This window comes from Castanea sativa, chromosome 10 (assembly GCF_040712315.1).
Source record: "Castanea sativa cultivar Marrone di Chiusa Pesio chromosome 10, ASM4071231v1".
In the NCBI taxonomy this organism is placed as follows: domain Eukaryota; kingdom Viridiplantae; phylum Streptophyta; class Magnoliopsida; order Fagales; family Fagaceae; genus Castanea; species Castanea sativa.
Genome location: NC_134022.1, coordinates 30,206,732 through 30,220,566, shown reverse-complemented (window position 1 = coordinate 30,220,566; position 13,835 = coordinate 30,206,732). Strand labels below are relative to the sequence as shown.

Below are 13,835 nucleotides of genomic sequence, written 5' to 3'. Positions count from 1 at the left end.
GTATCCATACTAACAATCTGATCCATACGTAGAGGATAGAGAGAAGGGGAAATGATGGTATAAAAGGGAGAGGAAACCTTCAGAAGAGGAGGATCGAAGAAAAAAAGAAAGGAAACATAGTAGACCAAAGAACAATATTCGTAATCTATCTTTAAGGGAGATATACAGAAGAATTAGCCTCTTCGGATTGAGTCCGAGGACTATTTTCCTTACATAACTTTGTATCATCTTTACTTCTTGGTCATTGTTTGCTCACTCCTAAGTGCAAGAGATCGTAGCAATATAATTCTTGGAGTATCGAGGTCGAACCACAAGGAGCAAGGTAAATTCAGAGACAATATAATTAAATAACAATATGGGTGAAGAAGAAAAGTACTTTTGCTAGGTGATTGTTAACAAGAATAATAATAAAAACTGATTTAATTCAATAATGTAAATACTAGGGCATTGAGGTATTTCCCTATATCGATATGAAATTCTTTGTGATCTAAAAAAATATCTATTTCATAATTGATTGTTCTTATACAATTAAAAACTTATGATTCGGTTGAATTGAGACAATTCAAGAACGCATGATAACCTCGATTAATAATGCGGTTATAAAAGTTTTTCAGAAAAACCCATTCACTTTAAAATCTGATTTCTATTTGAAACTATTAGAAATTCATCTAAACAATAAGAAAAACATGATTGAACTTATTGAAAGCATAGAAGAACTAATACATCAAAAGAAATCTAATTGAACAATCAAATATGTCGTTGATAAAACCCTAGAAAGAATCACATTGAATATTCATATCGTATAGAAGAAATATAACCCCTAGCCCTAGCAAGATTTTAAGCTGCCATTAGAGAAAGTAAAATACAAGGTTTTCTCTCCCCCCAAAATTCGTCCTTACAGCCCCTCTTCCAAACCCTAATGTCTAAGTGTCTAAAGAAAATAAAACTTTTACTATTTTAATTTCCGTCTAGGTTTACAGCAGTAACTTGTGAGTTAATTTCGGCCTTCAAAACTTGTAAATTTTGAAAAACTCAAAACTGGAGAGTTGTAGATAATTAAGCCACGGTTCCAACCCATCCAGCCTTGTGGCAATTGGATTTTTGATGAGTGAGATACGCCCAAAATACTTATCAGTACTCAAATCAGATTTTTTCCTTTTCAGATTCTGCCTCTTTGGTTTCTTTCCTTATTTGAAGCTTCCAATCAGAGTAGACGATCCAAGCACTCCAGCTGCACCTCCTTAGACATTTAAGCATGGTTTTTAGCTCCACTTAATTCTAGTTTGGCCTCCATTCTCTCACAAATTCCTGTAAACTCATCTTTCTCACATGATTTCCTGAAAGTAGAAAATTACACACAATGAATGACACTTATTCAAGAAATTATGTAAAGATAAATAATAGGGACTAATGCAAATCATGGCTTAATTATACAAATTAAGCATAGTAATAAGGAGATAACGCCCACATAAATATATAACAAGTATACATTTTAAGGCATTATCAGTCATCTTGGCCCATGGCAATTGATAAACAAACTCATTAGAACCCAAATACCAAACTCACTCTCTACAAATTCATTTTATTGGGCTTTTTGGGCCTATCCCTTCTTATTTTTAGGCCTAGGTGCGAAACGTGTCCTTACAAATAAAATTAGCAAAAGTGTTTTCTCCTTTAAACAATTGTTTTTACATTCTATTTTCCTTTAGTAGAAGTAATTTTTCTAGTGGTATCAATTATTCCCCTAAAAAATAAAAACGCCTCTAAGCACGTGCGTAAGTGCGTGCTTAGAGGCTAATATAGACTTATTTTTTTTACTTTTTTTTTAATTATGAAAGTCAATAAATTGTAAATTTGAATAAAAAAATAAATGTCCATAGAATTGTAAATTTTGACATAATTATAAAAATTATTCATCATGAAATGGATGTTATATATTTATATATTAAAATTCTACCATATTTATATTTTAAAAGGCTTGAAAATCTAACCTTACAATAATTTTTTTTTTGAATTCTTCAAGAAAGAATTGGGGAGAGAGAGATTCATCTAATGGCAGTGCTACGTCTACAACATTTTCATAACACGTCTACAACAAATCATAGGTGGTAAATTGTTATTGATTCTAATTTGAATTCACAACTTAAATTACATTTTTACCCACCCACAACAACTAATAACTACCTACAATTTAGAATTTGTTGTGAAAGTATTGTGAAATTGTTGAGCTCATAGCATTTCTCTTTATCTAATCCTTCTTGAAGAATCAGAACCTCTCTTTCTCGGTGTGTCTCTAACATCTTAGCTGTCCAATCTAATGGAGCACAGGTTCGTCAGTTGTAGTGAGGTCGTCCAGACGGGACCAGACTGATGAATCACGGGTTCGTCAGTTGTAGTGAGGTCGTCCAGACGGGACTAGAGGTCTGCTTGTGTCGCGACGGAAGAAGAAATTCTTCGGAATGGTCACCGGTGTGGCGCCTGCCACAACGCCTCCGATGCCAAAGTTAGTACAAGGGAGTTTATAATAATAGACTATAAGAATGATTAGGAATATCTTGTAACTGTGTTCGTACCTTCTGTTGGCAATGCGTGGGCTTTATATATGTTGTTCTAGATTCTAGCCGTTGTGGCAGTTATTGTGGCTTTAATGCCTCTTTTAGTAACGCTTCTTGCTGAGTAATGGGGTTTTAATATGCCTTCAACGGTTCGTCCAGCTGGTTCTGTAACCGTCCGGGGTGTTATTGGTGGCATTGAATGATCCTGCTATCCTCGTCAGTGACGTGTATACTTGTTTAGGCTCGTTTCAGAGAGCGGTCTCGTCAGTCCCATCAGATGCCTTAGTCTCGTTGGTAGTTGAGTTCGTCAGTCCCATCAAATGTCTTAGTCTCGTTGGTAGTTGAGTTCGTCAGTCCCATCAGATGCCCCCGGATTCTGTGGTCGTCATGATGTGCCATGACGACCATAGAAGATGAAAGTTTTTTTTTTAATAATCTTTTGGCTACGTCAGTAGTGTACATCCGTCTAGGCGGAATCTTATCACTAAGCTTCGTCAGTAATATACATCTGTCTAGGCGGAATCTTATTACTTACTTCGTCGGTAATGTACATCCGTCAAGGCGGAATCTTATTACTTACTTCGTCGGTAATGTACATCCGTCAAGGCTGAATCTTATTACCTAGCCATTTTGGATGATCTTTTGGCTTCGTCAGTAATGTACATCCGTTAAGGCGGAATCTTATTACTTAATTCGTCAGTAATGTTCATCCGTCAAGGCGGAATCTTATTACTTAATTCGTCATTAATGTACATCCGTCAAGGCGGAATCTTATTACCTAGCCATTTTTTATGATCTTTTGGCTTCGTCAGTAAACTGACGATCTGGACACTCCCTCTTTCGTCCTTTACGTTCGTCCTCCCTTTTTCCCCTTTCTTCTGTTTTCTCCATATCTTTAATGGCGGCTAGCGCATCCTCAGCATTCATGTACTTTTGCGCCTTTAAGAGCATTTCTGCCATCGTCTTAGGTGGATTTTTTGCCAGCGAAACCACAAACTCTCTAGACTTCAGCCCTGCTTTAAAGGTCGTCAGCTGTACTTTGTCATCAGCGTCGTCCACTTCCAGGGTTTCTCGGGTAAAGCGTTTCACGTATGACCGCAAGGTTTCTTTCTCCCATTGCTTAACAGTGAGTAGGTGGTCCGCTGGTCTCTTAGGACGTTGCCCTCCGACGAAATGGCGCAGAAAGGCGCTACTCAACTGTTCGAATCTATCAATGGATGAGGTTGGCAACTTTATGAACCACTCTCTTGCAGCTCCCTTAAGTGTGGTAGGGAAGGAACGACACATTATTTCATCAGGGGGCTGTTGGAGGCCTAATGTCGTCTTGAAGGTATTAAAGTGATCCTGTGGGTCCTTAAGCCCGTCAAAATGCTCAAGCTGAGGCAACCGAAACTTCGCCGGCACTGGTCGTTCCAAGACTGCCACGGTGAAAGGAGAATCTGTTGCCCTGACCATTCTATCTAGGCTCTGATCTGTCTTCTCCTTAATAGCATTTCTCAGTTCGTCCATCTCTTTCCTCATCTCTTGAAGAAGATCAGAATTTTGTTCGTCTGGAGTAGTGGTCCTTCGTCGGTCGCTTCTCCCATGGCTGTCTCCTTCATCCTCCTAGACAACTTTAGACCGATTCTCCTTATGCTGAAGTTGTTGTCTCATCTCCTGATTCTGCCTGGTGAGTTCTTCAACGGTGGCCGCAAGAGCATTGACTTGCTGGGCTAAGGCCACTAAATCTTGGTTGGACTCCATCTGAATATTGAAGTTGGTAGAAATTACGCTTTCAAACCGTTAGTACGAAAATGTCGTCCCCACAGACGGCGCCAAACTAATGGAGCACAAGTTCGTTAGTTGTAGTGAGGTCGTCCAGACGGGACCAGACTGATGAATCACGGGTTCGTCAGTTGTAGTGAGGTCGTCCAGACGGGACTAGAGGCCTGCTTGTGTCGCGACGGAAGAAGAAATTCTCCGGAATGGTCACCGGTGTGGTGCCTGCCACAACGCCTCCGATGCCAAAGTTAGTACAAGGGAGTTTATAATAATAGACTATAAGAATGATTAGGGATATCTTGTAACTGTGTTCGTACCTTCTGTTGGCAATGCGTGGGCTTTATATATGTTGTTCTAGATTCTAGCCGTTGTGGCAGTTATTGTGGCTTTAATGCCTCTTTTAGTAACGCTTCTTGCTAAGTAGTGGGGTTTTAATATGCCTTCAACGGTTCGTCCAGCTGGTTCTGTAACCGTCCGGGGTGTTATTGGTGGCATTGAATGATCCTGCTATCCTTGTCAGTGACGTGTATACTTGTTTAGGCTCGTTTCAGAGAGCGGTCTCGTCAGTTCCATCAGATGCCTTAGTCTCGTTGGTAGTTGAGTTCGTCAGTCCCATCACAATCCTTCCTCAACGGTCTGAAAAAAGGGTAAAAAATAAATAAATAAAGTTTGTAACTGGGGCTAGAACCTTCTTTTTTTTTTTTTAAGTTATCTTAGCCGTCTAATCCTTCCTCAACGGTCTAAATTATTCATCATAAAATGGATGTTATATATTTATATATTAAAATTCTATCATATTTATATTTTAAAAGGTTCGAAAATCTAACCTAGCATTTTTTTTTTTTGAATTCTTCAAGAAAGAATTGGAGAGAGAGAGATTCATCTAAAGGCAGTGCTACGTCTACAACATATCATAACATTTTTACAACAAATCATAAGTGATAAGTTGTTATTGATTCTAATTTGAAACCAAAACTTGAATTACTTTTTTACCCACCCACAACAGTCAATAACTATTTACTACTTAGAATTTGTTGTGAAAATATTGTGAAATTGTTGAGCACGTAGCATTTCTCTTTATTTAATCCTTCCTGAAGAATCAGAACCTCTCTTAATTTCTCGGTGTGTCTCTAACATCTTAGCCGTCCAATCCTTCCTCAATGGTCTGAAAAATAATAAAATAATAAAAAAGGCTATCTTAGCCGTCCAATCCTTCCTCAACGGTCTAAATTAAAAATAAAAATAAAAAAAAGTTTGTAACCGGGGCTAGATTAACCATAGAGGAAAGGCTCTTCACCTTAAAAGAAACCAGTAGACCGCTGCATGAGCTGACAATAATATTTGGAACTATAATGCAAGTGGTGCTATTTGGGCTATTTATTAAATTTTCATCCTAATCACTGGCGGAGCCAGAGGGGGGCGAGGGAGCACCTGCCCCCTGACTCCTAAATTTTTTGTTGTTGTATTAGTAGCCACATGGAGGAAAAAAGAAAAGAAAAGAAAAAAAACTTCTACTTGTTGAAAGTGACCAAATCATTGCTTTTGTCTTGTCTACGTGTAACTTGCTCCTATTTCACTATTTTTTTATATCATTATTTACACAATTTTTACTATTTATGATACTTTTCACAGCATTTTATCTTTGAATGATGCTAGAGATATTACAAATTTTACTACTTATGTCTTACAAATTTGCATGTCACCAATCACAAAAAATAATTTCAAACATTTATTCATTATATTTTTTAAGTAACACTAATCATATTTTTACTCCATCAGTTTGTAAATTTTTTAGTAGCTATGAATTGGTTGTTTTTGTTTATTTATTTTAATAATATGAAATATATTCATATTTGCTTACCATTGTTTATTTATTTTGTTATTATTGTTGATTAATGTTTTTTAGATAAATTTCACTTTTAATATCGTCTTTTAATTTTGTCCCCTTAAACTAAAATCCTAGCTCTATCACTGATCCTAATAGCCCCCAATTAAAATTAAAAAAAAAAAAACTGGTATACGAATCAATCTGAAAAAATCACAGACTAACTCTCATACAAAGAAACAAAATAAATAAATAACTGACAAACTAAAAACTACAAAATAAAAAATAAATATGGGCTGAAAACCTAAATTATGATTCTCAAAATTTTATCCTAACCTCACTCTTCCCCCGCTCAACCTCATCAAGCATAAACGCCTCCTCCATCAGTGCTGCTGCTGCTGCTCTTTTCCTCAGATTAGATTCAGATTGTTGCTGCTGCTGCTCTTCCTCAAATCCTTGATCACAGTCACACGGTAAATCTAAGAAATTTATCTCCTCTCTCAAGTTCATATTTTTGGTTTTTTGTCTTTGCTTGCTTTGCCAGCTGGTTAGCCCTGCTCTGCCCTCTGCGTTTTTTTATGAACTGTGTTGACTGTTATTACTGGTGGCTTTTTAATTTTATTTTATGGATTGGTGTGTTGTGTCATGTGTGGACAGTGGACCGTAGACTAGTTTGTGTTTGTGACTTTGTATTGACTAGTAATTGTTTGTTAGTTTGTGGCTTTTTGTAATTGTGTTTGTGTGGACCGGTTTCATATCAGTGTTTGTAACTTTTTCGTTTTGTTTTGGTTTTATCTATAAAGAAATAAAGTCGGACCAGGACAGTAGGATGAATTTGTAAGAGTGGTCTTTGGTAGTCATTGTTTTGTCATCTGTGAGTATTGTTAATTGTGAAGACTAGTATTAGCAAATAGTAAGTCATAAGGGACTATTTTGTGAGACCAATTGGCCAAGTCTTTGGCCTGATTGTTTTGGTTTTGTCAAAAATTTTGTCTTTGTCACTTTTTGTAATGTGGCTAATATTAATAATATATATATATATATATATATATGAACTTATAAATTTTGTTTTTGTCACTTGGTGTAATGTGGCTAATATTAATAATATATATAAACTTGTCGGTTTGTGATTTTTTTGGTTTTAGATTTTTTTTTTTTTTAGGTTGAGAAGTCCCTTTTTTTTAGTTGGTGTATAGAACTATGAAATATGAAAATAATGAAACTTTTTTTTTTTTAATTTGTAGATCATGAGTAAGTCCACTACAATATCAAATTTTTAAAAAACACTTATTTTATATGTAGTATTTTGTTGAATATGAAATAGGTGTTAGTTTTTATTTTCATAAAAAAAATTTTAAAAAAAAAGTTTTAAGCTTTGGCCCTCCAGATTCAAATCCCGGTTCCGCCCCTGCTAAGAAAGATAAGATAATGAATTAAGTCATTTGTTCAAAGGCTTGATCGTGCCTCATGTGAAATGAAGGACGATTTAATTTGCATGCAATATAATTTTTAATGGATACAGCTTATTGCTGAAAACTGAAAACTGAAAACACTGTACCAAAATAATTTTTAAATGTGTGAATAGTGCCGTGGGTCCCATTTTTAATTTTAAAAAATCTGAAAAGTGAAGTTTGTGGGTCCCGTGAACAGTACACGGGACCCACAAATGTGTTGGAAGTCAACAAAATCGGCTACTGTTCATGCACAGTAGTATGAACAGTAGCCTTGTCCCCTGTGAAAAGCGTGCAGCAGAAGGAAAAAAAAAACGCTGAAATTTCTCAGCAAAACGCAAACGCAGGTTATCCAAACACACGCATAGTAAATCCACAAACTCCGGAAGTCTAGCTCCTCGTGAATCAAACTGGATGCCAGAGAGTTTCCAAACTTTTTCAGCTATTTTACACTCCCAGAACAGATGTCCCCTAGTCTCAGCTGCCATGCCACAAGCTTCACAAGTATGATCATCGATTATTCGTCTGTGGCAGAGATTAGCCTTCATGAGTAGGATATTCTCACACGCCCGTCATGCAAAGGACTTAACTTTGTTTGGTACATTTAGAGCCCACAGGCCTTTCCAGAAATTTCGTCGGTTTTGAACAGTAGAGGACTCACCTGGATCCGGGGTTGAGGACTCACATATAGAGTAATATGCTTATATATACTCCCAATTGATTAATTGAAAGCAAAGCATGCCTATAATTTTTGGTATGCTAAAAAAAGGCTTCTTAAATGATTGAGACATTAGGTTAAGCATACCCAAAGATAACTAATAAAATTCTTGTCTTTCAAATTTAAATATGTGTTAGTCTATACTATTTATAAGAAGATTACCTATTTTAGGCTTAACTTTTATGTAGTTTATAAATACCCTTAAACCTTACGTTTAATAAGGAAAAATTTTGAGGACAACTTGGTAAAAATATGGCATAAATACACTTTTAGTTCTTACATTTTAGAACCATTTCTATTTTAGTCCCCACATTTCTATTTTATCACTTTTAGTCCCTAAAACTAAAAACCCGTTTCATTTTGGTCTTTACCGTCACTCACTTAACGGAAATATCTTACGTGGCAATTAGATTGCACTGTTGGCACGGAAAATGCTGTTGTGGTGAATAAAATAATAATAATAATAATAAATTATTTGTTATTTAATAAATGCCAAGTCAGCTTAGAATTTTAAAAATTAATTTATCAATTTTAACAAAATTTTAAAAAAAAAACTGAAGTAAAAAAAAAAAAAAAAAACATGAATTTAGATCTGTCATCCTCTTCTAGGGATGGCAATTTTTCCCCGCCCCGCTTGACCCGCCCCTCCCCGCTTCGCCCCGTGCGGGTTTTCCCCGCCCCGTAAAGGTGATGGGGTGGGGATGGGGCAAGATTTTAGACCCGCATCATGGGGCGGGGCGAGGATGGGTTTACACTTTTTAGACCCGCCCCGCCCCGCCCCGCGTTAACAAGGATTAAGTTATAATTTTTTCATACTCTAAAATCCTACTATTTAAACAAAAATATCAACTTATTTTATTCTACCTAACGTGGTTCTACCTCTCTTTTCTCTCAAGCAAAGTTGGAAATAAGGTACCGATTTTAACTCTCTTTTTTTGTCTTTTCATTCATGATTCAAATGTCTTTCTCAACTTACTATTCATCATTAATATAATATGAGATTTTTGTGTCATACTATGAGATTTTTGTTGTGACATTGTCTTGTTAAACATTTAGATAATATTATTTAGTTTTTGCTAATAATTAGTTTGATTTGATAGGATAAATTTATTTATAATTTCAAGTATATTTTTAATATTGAAACATGTCATTTTTTTTGAAAAAATGGTAATAGTTATAGGGAAAATTAACAAGAAATAAAGTTTTACGGTATAGGGCGGGGCTTCGCGGGGCCTTAAGGGGCGGGGATGGGGCAAGAAATTTTCCCCGTCATGCGGGGCGGGGCGGGGATGGGGCAAGAAAAATCTATACGGGGCGGGGGCGAAGATTCCATCATTCGGCCCCGCCCCGCCCCATTGCCATCCCTGGACCTCTTCATCAAAAAGACAGAAGAGCACAAATCTAAAAAAAATCATACAAACCCAGAAAATCAAACATAAGAACACAAGAAAATCAAACCTAGAAAAATCATAAATGAATATTGTACAAACAAAATCAATCCACATATATACATAAACCACATTATCCAAAACAAAATCAATCCACATATACCAACACAAACTCAGCTCAACCATATCAACACAAAGCAAAATTAAAATTAAAAAAGTACTTGAATTTAGATCTGGTATTATCTTCAACAAGAATACTAAAGAACACAAACCCAAATTAAAAATAAGAATACAAACTCAGCTTCTCTAGGATTTTCTTACCCTTTCTTGTCAACCAAACACAAATACAAACTGATCTCCAACAAGAACACCAAAACATCTCAAACATAGCAATCAACAATCAACAAACCCACCCCATGACCCACTCCAACAACAAACTCACCCTTCGACCCACCACCGGACCCAACTGACCACTGCTTCACAGCCATCGACCACCACCACTGATTTTTGTTTCACAACTTGGTAGACACCGATCTCAGCCTCTCTCTAAACCCATATCAAAGCTATGGAAGGTTGTGGAGAGGGGAGGAAACAAGGAGGGGCATGCAAAAAGGGGAATCGGGGAGGGAGAGACACCAGTATGAGACAAAGAGACCCATCAAGAGAGAGCAAAGCACCGATCTGAGCGAGGAGCTTAAGGTGTTTGGGTTTGGGTTTAGGTTTGAGCAAAATCAAAAGATAAAGAGAATGGGTCAGTTAGAGAAAGAAAAAAAAGCACCACAACCAGTTGTGGTGGTGGCGGTGGCAATGGGCAAGGAGGTAGAGCTCAAATCTTTCAGCCATGAACATGTTTTGGAATAGAGAGATCTCCATGTTTTGGAAGAGAGAGAGGAAGCATTGAGAATGTTTTAGAAGGGTTGGGGGAACCAGTTTTTGATAAGGAAGTTTTGGGTTGAAGTTTTTATTTTGATTGTGTGAATTTTTCTGGGTTTGTAATAAATGAAAATTTGTTGCATTTGATTGCCAAGAAAATGCTTAATAAAATGTAATTTTGTTTAACTCTTATTGATCTAAGAATATGATTCATGTTCTGGGGATGAACACAAAGAGCATGAACATGTTCTTTAGAAAAAATAATGAAACACCAAAACATCTCAAACATAGCAATCAACAATCAACAATTAACAATCAACAATCAACAAACCCATCCCACGACCCACTCCAACAACAAACTCACCCTTCGACCCACTACTGGACCCAACTGACCACTGCTTCACAAACATTGACCACCACCACCGATTTTTGTTTCACAACTTGGTAGACACCAATCTCAACCTCTCTTTAAATCCATATCAAAGCTATGGAAGGTTGTGGAGAGGGGAGGAAACAAGGAGGGGCATGCAGAAAGGGGAATCGGGGAGGGAAAGACACCAGTCTGAGACAGAGAGACCCACCGAGAGAGAGTAAAGCACTGATCTGAGCGAGGAGCTTAAGGCGTTTGGGTTTGGGTTTGGGTTTAAGCAAAATCAAGAGATAAAGAGAATGGGTCAGTCAGAGAAAGAAAAAAAAGCACCACAACCAGTTGTGGTGATGGCGGTGGCGGTGGCGATGAGCAAGGAGGTAGAACTCGAAGCTTTCGGCCATGAACATGTTTTGGAAGAGAGAGATCTCCATTTCTTGGAAGAGAGAGGAAGCTTTGAGAATGTTTTAGAAGGGTTGGGGGAACCGGTTTTTGATAAGGAAGTTTTGGGTTGAAGTTTTTATTTTGATTGTGTGAATTTTTCTGGGTTTGTAAAAAATGAAAATTTGTTGCGTTTGATTGCCAAGAAAATGCTTAATAAAATTTAACTTTGTTTAACTCTTATTGATCTAAGAATATGATTCATATTCTGGGTATGAACACAAAGAACATGAACATGTTCTTCAGAAAAAATAATGAAATGAATAAATGTTTTTAATTTAATTATCTTATTTTATTTTAAAAGAATTTAGAAAAAACATGAAAATGTCTTTTTTTTAATTATTATTTTATTCTGACTTGGCATTTATGAAATAAAAAATAAAATTTTATTATTATTATTTTATTCACCACATTAGCATTTACTGTGCCAACAGTGTACTCCGTTTGCTACGTAAGATATTTCCGTTAAGTGAGTGGTGGTAAGGACTAAAATGGAACGCGTTTTTAGTTTTAGGGACTAAAGTAGTAAAATAAAAATTTTAAGGCCAAAATAGAAATGATCCTAAATTGTAGGGACTAAAAGTGTATTTACGCCTAAAAATATACCTCCAACTCCACTTAAAATATTTACAAAATAAGATACTCTCTTACTTATCTATGTTTTCAAAACAAACTTATCCAAATTAATATATATATATATATATATATATATATATATATATATATATATGTATGTATGTATGTTATGACACGTAGACCCAAAAAAAAAAAAACCTCATTTCCCTGCATGAGGCTATGCTAGTGATTAATGTGAAATAACAACCAAATTAGAGTACATCTTGACTGAAAGAATAGCAGTACCGGATTGCGCTGCAAACAAAGATCTCGAAGAAGCGATCGAATTGGTCCAGTTAAACAATGAAGTTGTTTACCTTTCCAATTTTGACCAAAAAAGAGACAAAAACAATGTCTGAGCCCGGGTTCGAACCGGGGACCTCTAGTGTGTGAGACTAGCGTGATAACCAACTACACCACCCAGACGTGTTGACCCAAATCTGCAAGACTTTATACATCTTCATAAATTAAAATTTGAGTCTTGCCTGCACCACTTAAAACTTCAAACTGAGCCTGGAGTTTTTTTAGCAATTGACCATATCTTGATTGCTTGGAGCCTTAAGTATTGTTAATCAGTTCATATTCCACCACGGAAATTCTCATCATTTTCGCAGTCTCACTAATGGCTGTTGCAGCGGTAGGTTTCATTTGGGGTGTACTTGCAATTATGTCAAGAGTGACTCAACCATTAGGCCCATTTAGGCAATAGCCTAAGGCCTTAAATGGGAAAAAGACCTCCTAAAATAGAATAGGACAAAACTTAGATACAGTAACTTAGGTGCAGTACCTTAGGTTTCCTTTCTAAAACTTTGACACGTTGCAATTTAATAACGAAAGGCTAAACGGCGTTAATCACAAAATAAAATAAAAAAACTCTATTCCCCTGAAATCAAAGAAACGCAGAATGCCAAAGGTCTTTTCAGCCCACCATGGACGGCTTTTCAAGCTCTTCTCTCTACAAACCAAATCACCACAACTGAGCAATGGCAGCACTAGATTCAGAGAAAGGAAGATCCAAAGCCCACATGCATAAGGAGGATCCAAAGCCCACAAAGGAAGAGAGTTGATTTCTTTAACCTTCCTTGTCCCATACCCTTTGAAGAAATCCACTGCGAAAGCTTCAGTTTGTACCCTCTACCCATCAAAGTTTTCAACTTTTTTCAATAATGCATTATGGGTCTTAGTTTAATCTTACTATTTTCATTTTTTTTTTCCTCCTCATTATTATTCACGGATTTGTTCTATTTTGGGTCTGTGCTAATAGAGAAGCTTGAGGGAGCTAACCATGGCAGATCAGCTGCTCTTTCATTCTCTCATCTTGATCTATCTCCACTTCATTCTCTCTCTAATCCTCTTAGATCCTGTAATCTCTCTCTTTGATCTATCTTTTCTATGCTAAATTTTCTTTCAATAATTTAATGGGTCTACCGTCTATGTTTAGGTTTCAATAATTCAATGGGTTTATGCTGGGTCCTGTGCAAATTGGATTGTGCTTTAGATGAATCTTCTAACTGGGGATGGTTAGTCTCTAACACCGTTTAATGAAAATGTTAATAAGACACGTGTCAAAGTTTTAGAAAGGAAACATAAGGTACTGCACCTGAGGTACTGTATCTAAATTTTGCCCAATAGAATATATTATATCTCTTTATCTTATAATATTGCACAAATATATTATAATATTAATAATAAAAAAGAATAAGGCCTATCACTTAAAAGATAAACCTCTGATTGTCCTTGGTGATGATCATATAAGAGTAGAGTTATGAGCAAACAAAATTTCACAATCTACTTAGATAGCAAATAATGATATATTTGACATCACTTTCACATGATCTTAT

At 36.3% G+C, this 13,835-nt stretch overlaps 1 non-coding gene across 1 annotated transcript; it reads right to left on the bottom strand.

The window, feature by feature from the left end:
* Nucleotides 1-12,346: 12,346 nt before the first annotated feature.
* Nucleotides 12,347-12,420, bottom strand: TRNAV-CAC (transfer RNA valine (anticodon CAC)). Its single transcript has one exon. It is a non-coding gene; the product is annotated as a tRNA-Val (tRNA).
* Between the last annotated feature and the right edge of the window lie 1,415 nt (nucleotides 12,421-13,835).